General features: G+C 36.9%; 1 protein-coding gene across 2 annotated transcripts in view; it reads left to right on the top strand.

Moving 5' to 3' along the window:
- The first annotated feature begins 514 nt into the window (after positions 1 to 514).
- The window catches only part of spri (sprint), a 162,945-nt gene continuing 150,485 nt past the window's right edge, over positions 515 to 12,974 (top strand). The window contains exon 1 of one of the 2 annotated variants that reach the window (XM_067133910.1): positions 515 to 1,810. The gene's annotated coding sequence lies outside the window, so the exon portion shown is untranslated. The remainder of the gene's footprint in view (positions 1,811 to 12,974) is intronic. The other variant, XM_067133908.1, reaches the window with a different exon arrangement.

Below are 12,974 nucleotides of genomic sequence, written 5' to 3'. Positions count from 1 at the left end.
AACACGCTTATGGTGCTACAGGGTTATTTAGGGAATGTCAGTCGGCGCCCTGTTTATTAGTCTTTAAATGAGAGAGAGAGAGAGAGAGAGAGAGAGAGCAGACGACACACACACACACACACACACACACATATATATATATATATATATATATATATATATATATATATATATATATATATATATATATATACATACATAAAGCAGTTTATATAAATATATATTAATAAATAACCACTTAATTCCTTTAATGTAAATCATATAGTTAGTATTTATAGATACTCATTTAATCTATTGTTACTTTTAGATCCAATATTTCCATATTTAATAAATATTCTTTGAATTACCATTAAATCTTTTTATATTTATATTTTAATCTTACCTTAATTAATAAATATTCTCTTTTTTTTCACAGGTACCAATTTCAACCAACTAAATATGTGAACAAAGAAGAAAAAATATAAAAAGAAAATATTTAACAGAAATTAAAAACTCAGAAAAATTATGCAAATTTCACCAATTCCCAAAAATTACTTCAAGACTCAGCTGTTAATTGCCTCATAAAGTGATCCACCAAATTAATGGACCGGGTCAAGAATTGGTGAATTGAAAAAGGTGAAAGTGTGAGCTATAAAATTATAGAAAATAATTATAGAAAATTAATTAAAATAATTAATAATTGTGATCTCGTCTTGTTGAAAATCTTCGACAAATCAGACCTGGTGATTGATGTGGGTGAAAGTGGTTAATTGAGTGTTGAAATAACGGTGATTGCGGTCACTGAGTCTTGGTGATTTGATAAATTTGGTGAAATAGTTCTTTTAGTAGCCCATTTGGTGAAAAGTGATTTGGAATAGTGAATATTTTCAGCAAGTTTTTTTTGAATAGACTAAGTTGCATAAAGGATCACCAAGTTGAAAAGTACAGCATATAAAGTCAATACAGAGTCTATAAGAAGCAACAAGTTGGCTACAAGTTGATTACAAGTTGGTCACAATTTGATCCTAATACAGTCTCTTGTAGCTTAGGGAAGCATATAGGAACAAAGGCTTCACCAAGTTCAGAATTATAATCTGAAGCCGATATAGAGTCAGAGACAAGCAACAAGTTGGATACAAGTTGGTCACAAGTTGGTGACAAGATCATAATACTGAGTCTCTTGTGGTTTTCCCAGAAGCCTGAGGAAACATATAGGAACCAAGGCTTCACCAAATTGAGAATTTGTGAATGGCAATCTGAAGTCAATACAGAGCCTGAAACAAGCATACAAGTTGCCAACAAGTTGGTGACAAGTTGGTGACAAGTTGGATACAAGTTGCCAACAAGTTGGATACAAGTTGGCCACAAGTTGGTGACAAGATCTTATTGCAAAATCTCGTGGTTTTGCGAGCGGCTTGTAACGACTTGAGGAATTAGGTACCAGTAAGGGATTCCAGAGGTACCTGTTGCAGAACCGAAGGGGTTCCTGAATCACGGTACCCAGGAAAGGATTACAGGATTCCCGAAGTGCCCTAGAAAGGATTAGGTACCGTAACAGGTACCGAACATGAAGAAATATTAGGAGAAAGTGGGTATCGATTTCAGAATACGCTGGGATTTGGGCAAAGACTGGTATACCCACGAGAGCTGGGTTCCTTGGCTGCTGCTGTGTCCCCGTGGCAGGGTATATATACCCACTGCTGGTTCCTCCTCCTTCTGGGGACCCCCAGATACCCACCTGGGACCCCCAGATAACCCCCTCCTCTTCTGGTGCCCACAACGCAGATCTACCCACACACTTGATGCCAGACGAATTCTTCTGTTCATTATGGTAAGATTCCTTCTTTTTGATGTTTAATACCTCTCTCTCTCTCTCTCTCTCTCTCTCTCTCTCTCTCTCTCTGCTCTGACCTGTTTCCTGTTACCTGCATTGCAAGGGGTTTCCCTCTCTTGTTTCATAATACCTCTCTCTCTCTCTCTCTCTCTCTCTCTCTCTCTCTCTCTCTCTCTCTCTCTCTCTCTCTTTCCCAATACCCACACGCAACTCAGGGCAGCGCGAAATGCCCCGTGGTAGGGCAAGTTCTTGGGCAGACGAGGTGAGAGAGAGAGAGAGAGAGAGAGAGAGAGAGAGAGAGAGAGAGAGAGAGAGAGAGAGTTTCAGGTCTGTTGAGAATTTTACAAAATTATTATTATTATTAATTATTATTATTATTATTATTATTATTATTATTATTATTATTATTATTATTGTGTAGACCAATTTGTCCCTCATTAGATAATTAAATAGGCCTAGAAATGGTTAACTATTTAATTGAATATTTGATAGGCCTAAAAAGTCTTGGTCCTGAAAATATTATATAATATTTTTGTTTAAAAAATTTTACTGTTAAAGAAAATATTATACAATTTTACTTCATTAAACTTGTTTAAAAAAAATTGCTTAAAGGAATTTCAGCAATGAGAGTGAAAATAAGATAGGCCTAGGTACAATTTAGCTTTGCATAGGCCTACGAGGGCATGAACTTGAAATTTATAGGCAAACCTACCGAGGCCTATGTTACAATCATCTGTTCTTTAAAAAAAAAACCAGGAAAATATTTACCCAGCTTTTTAGTTTCAAAGAAGTATGTGAGGTATTCCTTCTAGCCACGTGCCTAGGCCTATAATAGGCCTATGAGGAGAGAGAGAGAGAGAGAGAGAGAGAGAGAGAGAGAGAGAGAGAGAGAGAGAGAGAATCCCCACCCACCAAAAAATTTTAGGTCTGTCTTTAAGATTTTTTTATATGGGTAAGAATGATTTTACGTTTGGTCCTAAGTGAACTGAATTGTTTTTTTAAGTTTGTCACAGAGAGAGAGAGAGAGAGAGAGAGAGAGAGAGAGAGAGAGAGAGAGAGAGAGAGAAAGCCCCACGCCCCCCAAAAATTTTTAGGTCTGGTTTTAAAATATTTTTGTATGGGCAAAAATAATTTTAAGTTTGGTCTTAAGTGAACTGAATTGTGTTTTTTTTTTTTTAAGTTTATCACAGAGAGAGAGAGAGAGAGAGAGAGAGAGAGAGAGAGAGAGAGAGAGAAGCCCCCGCGCCCCCAAAAAATCTTAGGTCTGCCTTTAAAATATTTTTGTATGGGCAAGAATGATTTCACACGTGGTCCTAAGTGAACTGACTTGTTTTTTTAAGTTCATCAGAGGCGTGTTTGGATAATTTTTACTGGGCATAGGCCTACCTAATTGGACGTAGCCCCTAGGCCTACCTGCGCCCAGGTAGTCTTAACCAAACATGGGGCTGTTAACTGTAAAATTTTTTGGGGTAGGAATTTTTTGCCGAAATGTCTGAAATACAGGAAGAGTTTGGAAGAAGATGAAACATGAGAGGTGGTTCTCTCTCTCTCTCTCTCTCTCTCTCTCTCTCTCTCTCTCTCTCTCTCTCTCTACAATGAAATGAAAATCTACCTCATGCATCATACTGGGTGGAACACATTGATTTTTTTTCCCCCCAAACAAGAACATGACCTTCTGACCTGACGCTCAGTGGAGCGTGTTTCCTAGTTTGCCAAGGACATGGGTGACCCTAGGGTATGATTTTGGTTCTCTCTCTCTCTCTCTCTCTCTCTCTCTCTCTCTCTCTCTCTCTCTCTCTCTCTCTCTCTAGCAATAGGTCGTCAATCTCAGAGAGCGCTCAGGAAAACACACTTTTCCTCCTCGTCTGCGATTAACCCGGTCCGCCGAGCATGTCAGAGAGAGAGAGAGAGAGAGAGAGAGAGAGAGAGAGAGAGAGAGAGAGAGAGAGAGAGAGAAACATGAATAGATGGTCTGGTTGGCTCAACCAAAGCAGGTCATGATTGGCTTGACTGAGTTCGCAATCCGTGGGTTTCTGTGTGAGAGAGAGAGAGAGAGAGAGAGAGAGAGAGAGAGAGAGAGAGCTCTCACCTGTTAGAGCAGGTGTTCTCACCGAGAGGAAGTGAGCAGGTTTTGATGGAGGAGAGAGAGAGAAGAGAGAGAGGGTTAAAGGACATCTGTTTTTATATATATATTTTCATATATAGATATATATATATAGATATAGATATATATATATATATATATATATAATTCCTTTGAAATCAATTGAAAATATTAAAATAAAAAATATTAAAAAATTATTAAAATTAACAAAAAATAAAAAAAACATTAAAAATGGAAAAATAAATAAATAAAATATAATAAATAAAAGATGGTAGCCTTGACAGGGGGATTGGAAATTCGTGACTGTGAAGGGGTGGGTTGTTGGGTGGGGTTGGTTTGGCTGGAGTGGGGTTGTAGAACTGGGTTGGGGGTTGTGGGATCAGTGGTAAAATGTTGTGCAACTTTTTGTTGCGTTTGAGGAAACAATTGCACAATAATTTTGAGGTTATTTTCTATTTATATTTATATTTATTTATTTATTATTTGTTTTGGGGATCAATTTAATTTGTTTTTGTTGTGTTTTTATTTGTTTGTTTGTGTTGTTTACTTGTTGTTTGTTTGTTTGTTTATCAAATTGTTTTTAATTGAAATCTATCACAGAATTTTAGGCAGTTTTATCCAAATCATTATTCATACAATATACTATTATTATTATTATTATTATTATTATTATTATTATCTCTCTCTCTCTCTCTCTCTCTCTCTCTCTCTCTCTCTCTCCTCCAGACCTTGGGAATGACGTCAGCAATTGATGACGTCATATAATGACGTCATGAGGGTGAAGAGTAAAATCGTACTGTTATTAAGAGAGAGAGAGAGAGAGAGAGAGAGAGAGAGAGAGAGATACGTATATACAGTGTACCCCTCATTCCCGTCCACACGTCCAGCGCTGCCATTCCCATTCCTACGATTCCAGACACATCATTTGTACTTCTTCGCCGTTAACAATATTAACACCTTGTTAACTTGTAGTTCTGAGGTTGTTAGTAACTTCCTAATTGCCGGGGTTATTGATTTACCTGGGTAGGATGGTTGGGTGGGACTCTCTCTCTCTCTCTCTCTCTCTCTCTCTCTCTCTCTCTCTCTCTCTCAAAACCAGGATAATAATATCTGCATTTTCTTTGAAAATGACCAAAAAACCATATTTTCACTTTCCTCTCAGAATGTACTTCTAGAATAATCTATAATCTCTCTCTCTCTCTCTCTCTCTCTCTCTCTCTCTCTCTCTCTCTCTCTCTCTCTCTCTCTCTCTCTCTCTCAAAACCAGGATAATAATATCTGTATTTTTCTTTGAAAATTACCAAAAAATATTTTCTCACTTTCCTTTCAGAATGTACATCTAGAATAATCTATAATCTCTCTCTCTCTCTCTCTCTCTCTCTCTCTCTCTCTCTCTCTCTCTCTCTCTCTCTCTCTCTCTCTCTCTCTCTCTCTCGCAGCCTACGTTCATTAGGCATAGTTAGCCCGAAGTTTTTGTTGTCGTCTGGTTTCGGGAAAAAATATTTGCTGTTGTCGAATGTTAATTTGGAAGTTAGGGAAGTTGGTGGGAGAGAATATTGTATTTTAGTTTCGTTACTTGGTTTTGTTACTTGTGAATTTGTTCGCAAAATGTCAACTTGAGTCTCGTTACTTATTTTGTTAGTTGCTAATTTGTCCTGCTGTTGAGAGAGAGAGAGAGAGAGAGAGAGAGAGAGAGAGAGAGAGAGAGAGAGAGAGTCTATGTGGGAACGTTCTTTGATTATGCATAGATTTTATTGGGAACATTCTTTGATTATGATAGATTTTATTTGTGGTTGTTACAATAGATAAATATAAATATAGAAAAATACAAACAATATATATATATATATATATATATATATATATATATATATATATATATATATATAATATATATATATATATATTACACTTTTCACCTGTTATATAGATAGTGGTAATTTTATAGATTTTTTGTAGCTGATAATGAATATAGATAAAGACAGATATGTGTATATAGAAAAAATATAAACGAAAATATATATAGTATATACTTCCACCAGTTGTATAGGTAAGTGTGTATATAGATAATGTGATTTTATAGATTTTTATAACTGTTAATATATCTAGATAGATTTAGTTAGATTAGTGTGTATATAGGAAGAAAGAAAATAGCCTATATATTTCTACTAATTATATACTAGATGTTATTGAGACTTGCAATATATATATGTATATATGTATTTATATGTATATTTATAAATATAAATATATATATATATATATATATATATACACAAAAACATTATAGGAAGAAATACAATATATATACATATATACAGAGATACGAGAGATACATATACAACAACATTACCAGGAAAAATCAACAAGCATAGTAAACGCGCCATTGTTTTCTCTTCATTGGGGAGACAGAGATCAGGCGAGAGATAAGATTGTATATCAAGGGTATATTATTTCATTGAAAATTTTTTATTCAGGTTGTTTTTTGTCAACAAGTTTCACTGGTATATGTAATAATATCATTATTTTCTTCTTCTGTTGGTGAGCCCAGGTCCACAACAGACCATGTCAGCTGTTTTTACTTTCCAAGGTCACAGGCCACTAAGAGAGAGAGAGAGAGAGAGAGAGAGAGAGAGAGAGAGAGAGAGAAATTGTTGATATATATTTTATATTTATATAATGCAATTGCTATAAGTTGAAATTTCAATTTTATAAGCTCTCTCTCTCTCTCTCTCTCTCTCTCTCTCTCTCTCTCTCTCTCTCTCTCTCTCTCTCTATTATTATTATTATTATTATTATTATTATTATTATTATTATTATTATTATTATTAATTTCCAAATCCGTTACATATATATTAACTCTCTCTCCTGTCCCATAAAATCCCAGTTCTCTCTCTCTCTCTCTCTCTCTCTCTCTCTCTCTCTCTCTCTCTCTCTCTCTCTCTCTCTCTCTCTCTCTCTTCCATTAATTCATTCGTTTTAAAATTCCCCTTCCTTTTTCCGTTAAATAATCCTCCCCTCTTCTATAAATGCCTCTTGAAATCCCCTTACGCTGTAGTGTAGTCAAATGAAAAGGGATTTCTCAGCGATTTCATTCAGGGATTACATTTAGTTTTCTTATTAAAAAATCATCTTGTTGTGATGCAAAGGAAAAGTGGATTTAAGGAGATTTTAAAATCTATTTTTAGGTATTTTTTGGGATGGGGATTAATTGTCTTTAGGGATATAGCAGAAATCCCCCCTGATTTTAAAATAGTTTTCTTAAAATAAATCCTCTTTTTGTGATCTTAGGGGAAAGTGGATTTAGGGAGATTTTTAAATTTATTTTTAGGTATTTTTTGAGATGGGGATTTATTTTCCACTAAGTTGGGATTTAGCATAAATCCCCTGATTGTAAAATAGTTTTCTTAAAATAAATCCTCTTTTTGTGATGCTAAGGGAAAGTGTATTCAGGGAGATTTTTAGATTTATTTTTAGGTATTTTTTGAGGTTGGGAATTCATTTTCAATTAAGTAGGGATTTAGCAGAAATCCCCCCCCCCCATTTTAAAAATCACCCTACCCCCTTCCATTGCCTCATGAATCCCCTAATCTCCCATAATCCTAATCCACTCCCTAAAATTTTTGATACATTTTTCTTGTAATTTTACTTTTTCTTAGCATGAAAACCCCCCAGATTCATATGACGACAAAGCCCACACCATTATCTCTCTCTCTCTCTCTCTCTCTCTCTCTCTCTCTCTCTCTCTCTCTCTTAATCCACCCCTCAAAATTCATGTCTAGATCGCAAGCAAATGGAATATCATTATTTGCTTTCATCATTTGGCTCCCATGAAGGGACCAGTCCAACTTAAATCTACCCCTACCTATCCCATCAACTCCCCACTCCATTAAGCCCCCCCCCTCCACCTTTTACCCCTTCCAAGGGGGGAAAATAGGGGCGGAACTATGTCCTCCCATTGCTGTAGTCTTTGTTAGATTGTGTCAAAAGCTCTATCCCTGCCAGGAGAAGTTAATCACTCAGAATCCTGGCCACGTCCCGGTGCATATGATGTGATTAATTACACTCACACACACACACACACACACTCTCTCTCTCTCTCTCTCTCTCTCTAATACATATATATATGTATATGAATTAATATTGCTTATTATTGCATTGATTCAGTGATAATTTTTCATATTTCTCTCCGGAAGTTTCTGCAATTCTCCTACTGCCTTCCTTAACCAATTTAGTTTAATTTTTTATAAATACCATTCGTAGGATACCAGTCCATGGAATTGTAATAACTCTCTCTCTCTCTCTCTCTCTCTCTCTCTCTCTCTCTCTCTCTCTCTCTCTCTCTCTCTCTCTCTCTGCTCGTGATTAATTAATCCAAAGGCTTAATCAGACTTCGTCTATGACTATAGGGAGGGAGAGAGTGCTTACAACTCTGTCACATTTTGAAAAATTATTTCCGTTTGGATTCATTGTCTTTTGTGACTTGTCTTGATTGGTTGTTTTTTTTTTTTTTTTTGGATGGGGTATTGTTTTCTTATTCTCTCGTCTCTCAGGCCTCATTTGTACCCACTGCCGCTTGTACCAGACCGCCAGGGTTTATTGCAAGGCTCTGCAATGTTTCTTTGCCTTTCCAAATCAAAGACAGTGGATTTTGCTTTTAAATTTTATGTTTTATATCAACTTTAAGACTTGTGTTTGTAAATTTTTTTTTTTAGTTTATGTTGTTTTAGTTTTCTGTACAAGAAAACTATTGTGCCGGTTTTGTCTGTCCGTCCACACTTTTTCTGTCAGCCCTCAGATCTTAAAAACTACTGAGGCTCAGAGGGTTGCAAATTGGTATGTTGACCATCCACCCTCCAATCATCAAACATACTAAATTGAAGCCCTCTAGCCTCAGTAGTTTTGATTTTATTTAAGGTTAAAGTTAGCCATAATGCGTATGTTTCTGGCTCAACAGATATAGGACCACTGAAAGATAGTTCTGCCACCACCCTGAATAACAAAATGGAAGTCCGTTCTGTAACTTTTCCAAAGCTTTTACAATGCTCCTGCTGTCTTCCCTATAACAAAAATAGTTATATAACTTATAACTTATATAACTTACAACCAAACTCCTGTAACTATTTTACAGCGTTATTTTAGCTTTTAATTGAACCAACTTTCAGTTATGAATCTTCAGTTTGACCCTGATATCAAAATCTCCTGTAAGATGAATCTGATTGGTTATATTAGTTTTCCAAGCTTTCGCAATGCTCCTGTCGCCTTCCTTTGCTTCAAACTTCCTGTTATAAAACTTCTTTGTGATATAAAGCTTCTTTAGGGTATAAAACTTGCGTTATAAAACTTCTTTCTGTTATAAAAAGCTTCATCTGATCCGAATGGCTACTGTAACACTAAAGGCTCTTGGCAACAAGGTAGAACTTGATTGACAGGTATCAAGAAACACTGATCTTTCACAATCCGCTGCCGTTCAGTTGTTGTTGAGAGAGAGAGAGAGAGAGAGAGAGAGAGAGAGAGAGAGAGAGAGATTAGGAACTATATAGGAGGCAGGGGAGAGTGAGAGAGAGAGAGAAAGACACAGATAGACTGAGAGAGAGAGAGAGAGAGAGAGAGAGAAGAGAGGGGGGAGAGAGAGAGATTAGGAGTTATACAAAACAGGAGAGAGAGAGACAGACAGACAGGCAGATTAGGAGTTATATACAAGGCAGGAGAGAGGAGAGAGAGAGAGAGAGAGAGAGAGAGAGAGAGAGAGAGAGAAAACTCCACCAGAAAAGCAAAGAAGGAATTAGGAAACGTGCAGCAAAGCTGTCGAGATTAAGAGAGAGAGAGAGAGAGAGAGAGAGAGAGAGAGAGAGAGCCAGGGCCCTCCTCGGTGTCTCACATGGCCCCTCGGGGCCAGGGCGTCATTACTGCTTGGCAGAAGACGCGTTATCTCCCGTCGAAGTCTACCCTCCCTTCGGAGGAGAAGGTAAGCAAGCAGGAGATGGGAAATCCGATATAGGGGACTCTCTCTCTCTCTCTCTCTCTCTCTCTCTCTCTCTCTCTCTCTCTCTCTTTGTACATACTTCCTGATCTCTCTTTCTCTCTCCCCTGCCTTGTATATGCTTCAAAATATCTGTCTCTCTTGGTATGTATACAATTCCTTATCTCTCTCTCTCTCTCTCTCTCTCTCTCTCTCTCTCTCTCTCTCTCTCTCTCTCTCTCTCTCTCCCCCGAGGGAGGCATGACTCACCAACGTCATATTGTGACGTTTATCAAAACCATTTTTGACGGATGGTTTTGACTGGCGCTGGGCTTTTGTACTGGAGAAGGCTTAGTACAGGCAGGGGAGAGAGAGAGAGAGAGAGAGAGAGAGAGAGAGAGAGAGAGAGAGAGAGAGAGAGAGAGAGAGAGAACAGGCTCGTACTAATCACAGGAACACGATGTATTACTCTAAAACCCTCGTGTCTGGTAGTCAGGAAGGAAAGAGAGAGAGAGTGAGAGAGAGGTGGAGCTCGAGAGAGAGAGAGAGAGAGAGAGAGAGAGAGAGAGAGATTAAAGAGGCCTGTGTGGCACCGTAGCAGATTATCCCAATAGCAACAGGACGCGAGAGTATGAAGGGACCACAGAGAGAGAGAGAGAGAGAGAGAGAGAGAGAGAGAGAGAGAGAGAGAGAGAGAGAGAGAGAGATCCACTATTCTTTTGTTGTTGCTCTTTTGTGGACGTGACAGGGAGACGGTTGAGGGTCCTTAATTGTTAACTGTTTTTGTTCTACTTGTTGTTGAAGTTTGTGGTTGGAAAGACGAAAATTACCATCTCCAACCCTGTTGGCTTTTGATAAGAAATAGATCAGAAAATTATCTCTCACTAGAACGTTGATATATGTGTAGTGTAGGTGAGTTTTATCAAGGTCATTTCCTCCACAAACAAACGTAAGAAAGGCACAAACAAACGAACAGAGGCGCAAACAAACGCACAAACGTTGGCCCCGTGTCGTTTGCAAAGCAAGATGGCCCTTTGTGTATTTCAAAGGTAGACAATCATTGCTGAATTTAGGGATATGTTAGGTCCTGTCCATTCTAGGGTCCTGCCTGCCGTTCGGTTTTAAGGGCCAGTGGTTACACTACTGGGCCTTGGTGGTGTTGAGAGAGAGAGAGAGAGAGAGAGAGAGAGAGAGAGAGAGAGAGACAGAGAGAGACAGAGAGAGGGGGTTAATCTGGTGTGACAGCTAAAGGATTATAGTGGAAGTGTGTGTACATATATATATATATATATATATATATATATATATATATATATATATATATATATATATATATATATATATATATATAAGTTTATAGGTTAATATTCTATATATATTTTGTGATTGGTTGGTATCACTCTGCACCAACAACTAGATCTGACTCGGAAATACAGGCACAGAGGCGTTGTCACAAGAAGGTATCAATTTGTTGGCCTCCACCCCTATTTGAGAGAGAGAGAGAGAGAGAGAGAGAGAGAGAGAGAGAGAGAGAGAGAGAGAGAGAGGTTACTGTGTTATTTTTGTACCAGCCTGTCTGGGTGAGAGAGAGAAAGAGAGGGAGTTTGTCGTATCATTTTGAAGTATGTGATTTCTATTTTAACAAACTCTCTCTCTCTCTCTCTCTCTCTCTCTCTCTCTCTCTCTCTCTCTCTCTCTCACCTGTTATACCTCCGCTTCTTTACGGCGGCCCAAGAAGGACCCTAGTTTCGTATGGGCGTCTCAGGCTCCCAGACGCCCCGTGGAATATCAAATGCTGGGGTTATAAGTTGGATCCTGAATTCTAATGTTGCCAGGGAACCTTACCTCTGTTTAGTTATGCATTGGTTGTAGGTTGTGTTTGCTTGTATTTTGTTGTGTTTTTGTTGTGGTTGATGAGTTTGGTTGGTATGTGTTTATGGGTGTTATTATTATTATTATTATTATTATTATTATTATTATTATTTATTTTTTTCAAGGAATCTTACCTCTGTTTAGATAAGCATTGGTTGTAGGTTGTATTTGCTTGTAATTTGTTGTGTTTTTATTGCAGTAAATTAATTATTATTATTATTATTATTATTATTATTATTATTATTATTATTATTATTATTATTATAACCCACTAGCTTCAAATGATCATGGAATAACAACAGTAATTACTATAATTTTGAAACTACAATCACAACCTCCTACAGTATAATAATCGTAGAATTATCACCAATAATAATAATAATAATAATAATAATAATAATAATAATAATAATAATAATAATAATAATAATACCTGATCTATCCACTTAAGAATTTCCTTCCTTACTGTAAAGCTGGTCTGACTCATAGCTGAGAGAGAGAGAGAGAGAGAGAGAGAGAGAGAGAGAGAGAGGTTTCAGAGAATTAACTCAGGGGTGGAGTCTAGAGAGAGAGAGAGAGAGAGAGAGAGAGACAGTGTCCAAATATTTTTACCAAATTAAGCAGTCACGTAGTGAGGTTACAGAGAGAGAGAGAGAGAGAGAGAGAGAGAGAGAGAGAGAGAGAGAGAGAGAGAGACGTCTGTGAGAATTAACTACGGGTGGAGTCCAGAGAGAGAGAGAGAGAGAGAGAGAGAGAGAGAGAGAGAGGATGACTCATACCTCTGAAATCACATTCCTTGAGAATTCCCTCAACTTAACAAGAGTCCTATTTATACCGTAGGACTCCCCATGGATCTTACAACTCCTCAGGACACTTTACAGCCTCCCATCCTAACATCCTACAATCCTAAGGGACATTTTACATAGCTATATCTTTGTATATTTGTGACTTAAGGATTTGTGTTATCAAAGTGGGTTGTTTTAGGATAATAATAATAATAATAATAATAATAATAATGATAATAATAATAATAATTGTAATTTTTATCAAAATAATGATAAAAAACAATGTTATTATTATTATTAAATTATAATAATTATAATTATTATTATTATTATTATTATTATTATTATTATTATTATTATCTCTCCTCTCTCTCTCTCTCTCTCTCTCTCTCTCTCTCTCTCTCTCTCTCTCTCTGTTGCCGACTAGTAATTACCTGG

Source organism: Macrobrachium rosenbergii, chromosome 34, assembly GCF_040412425.1.
Source record: "Macrobrachium rosenbergii isolate ZJJX-2024 chromosome 34, ASM4041242v1, whole genome shotgun sequence".
Classification (NCBI taxonomy): domain Eukaryota; kingdom Metazoa; phylum Arthropoda; class Malacostraca; order Decapoda; family Palaemonidae; genus Macrobrachium; species Macrobrachium rosenbergii.
The sequence above is the reverse complement of the archived record's forward strand: the minus strand, read 5'-3'. Positions and strand labels throughout refer to the sequence as shown.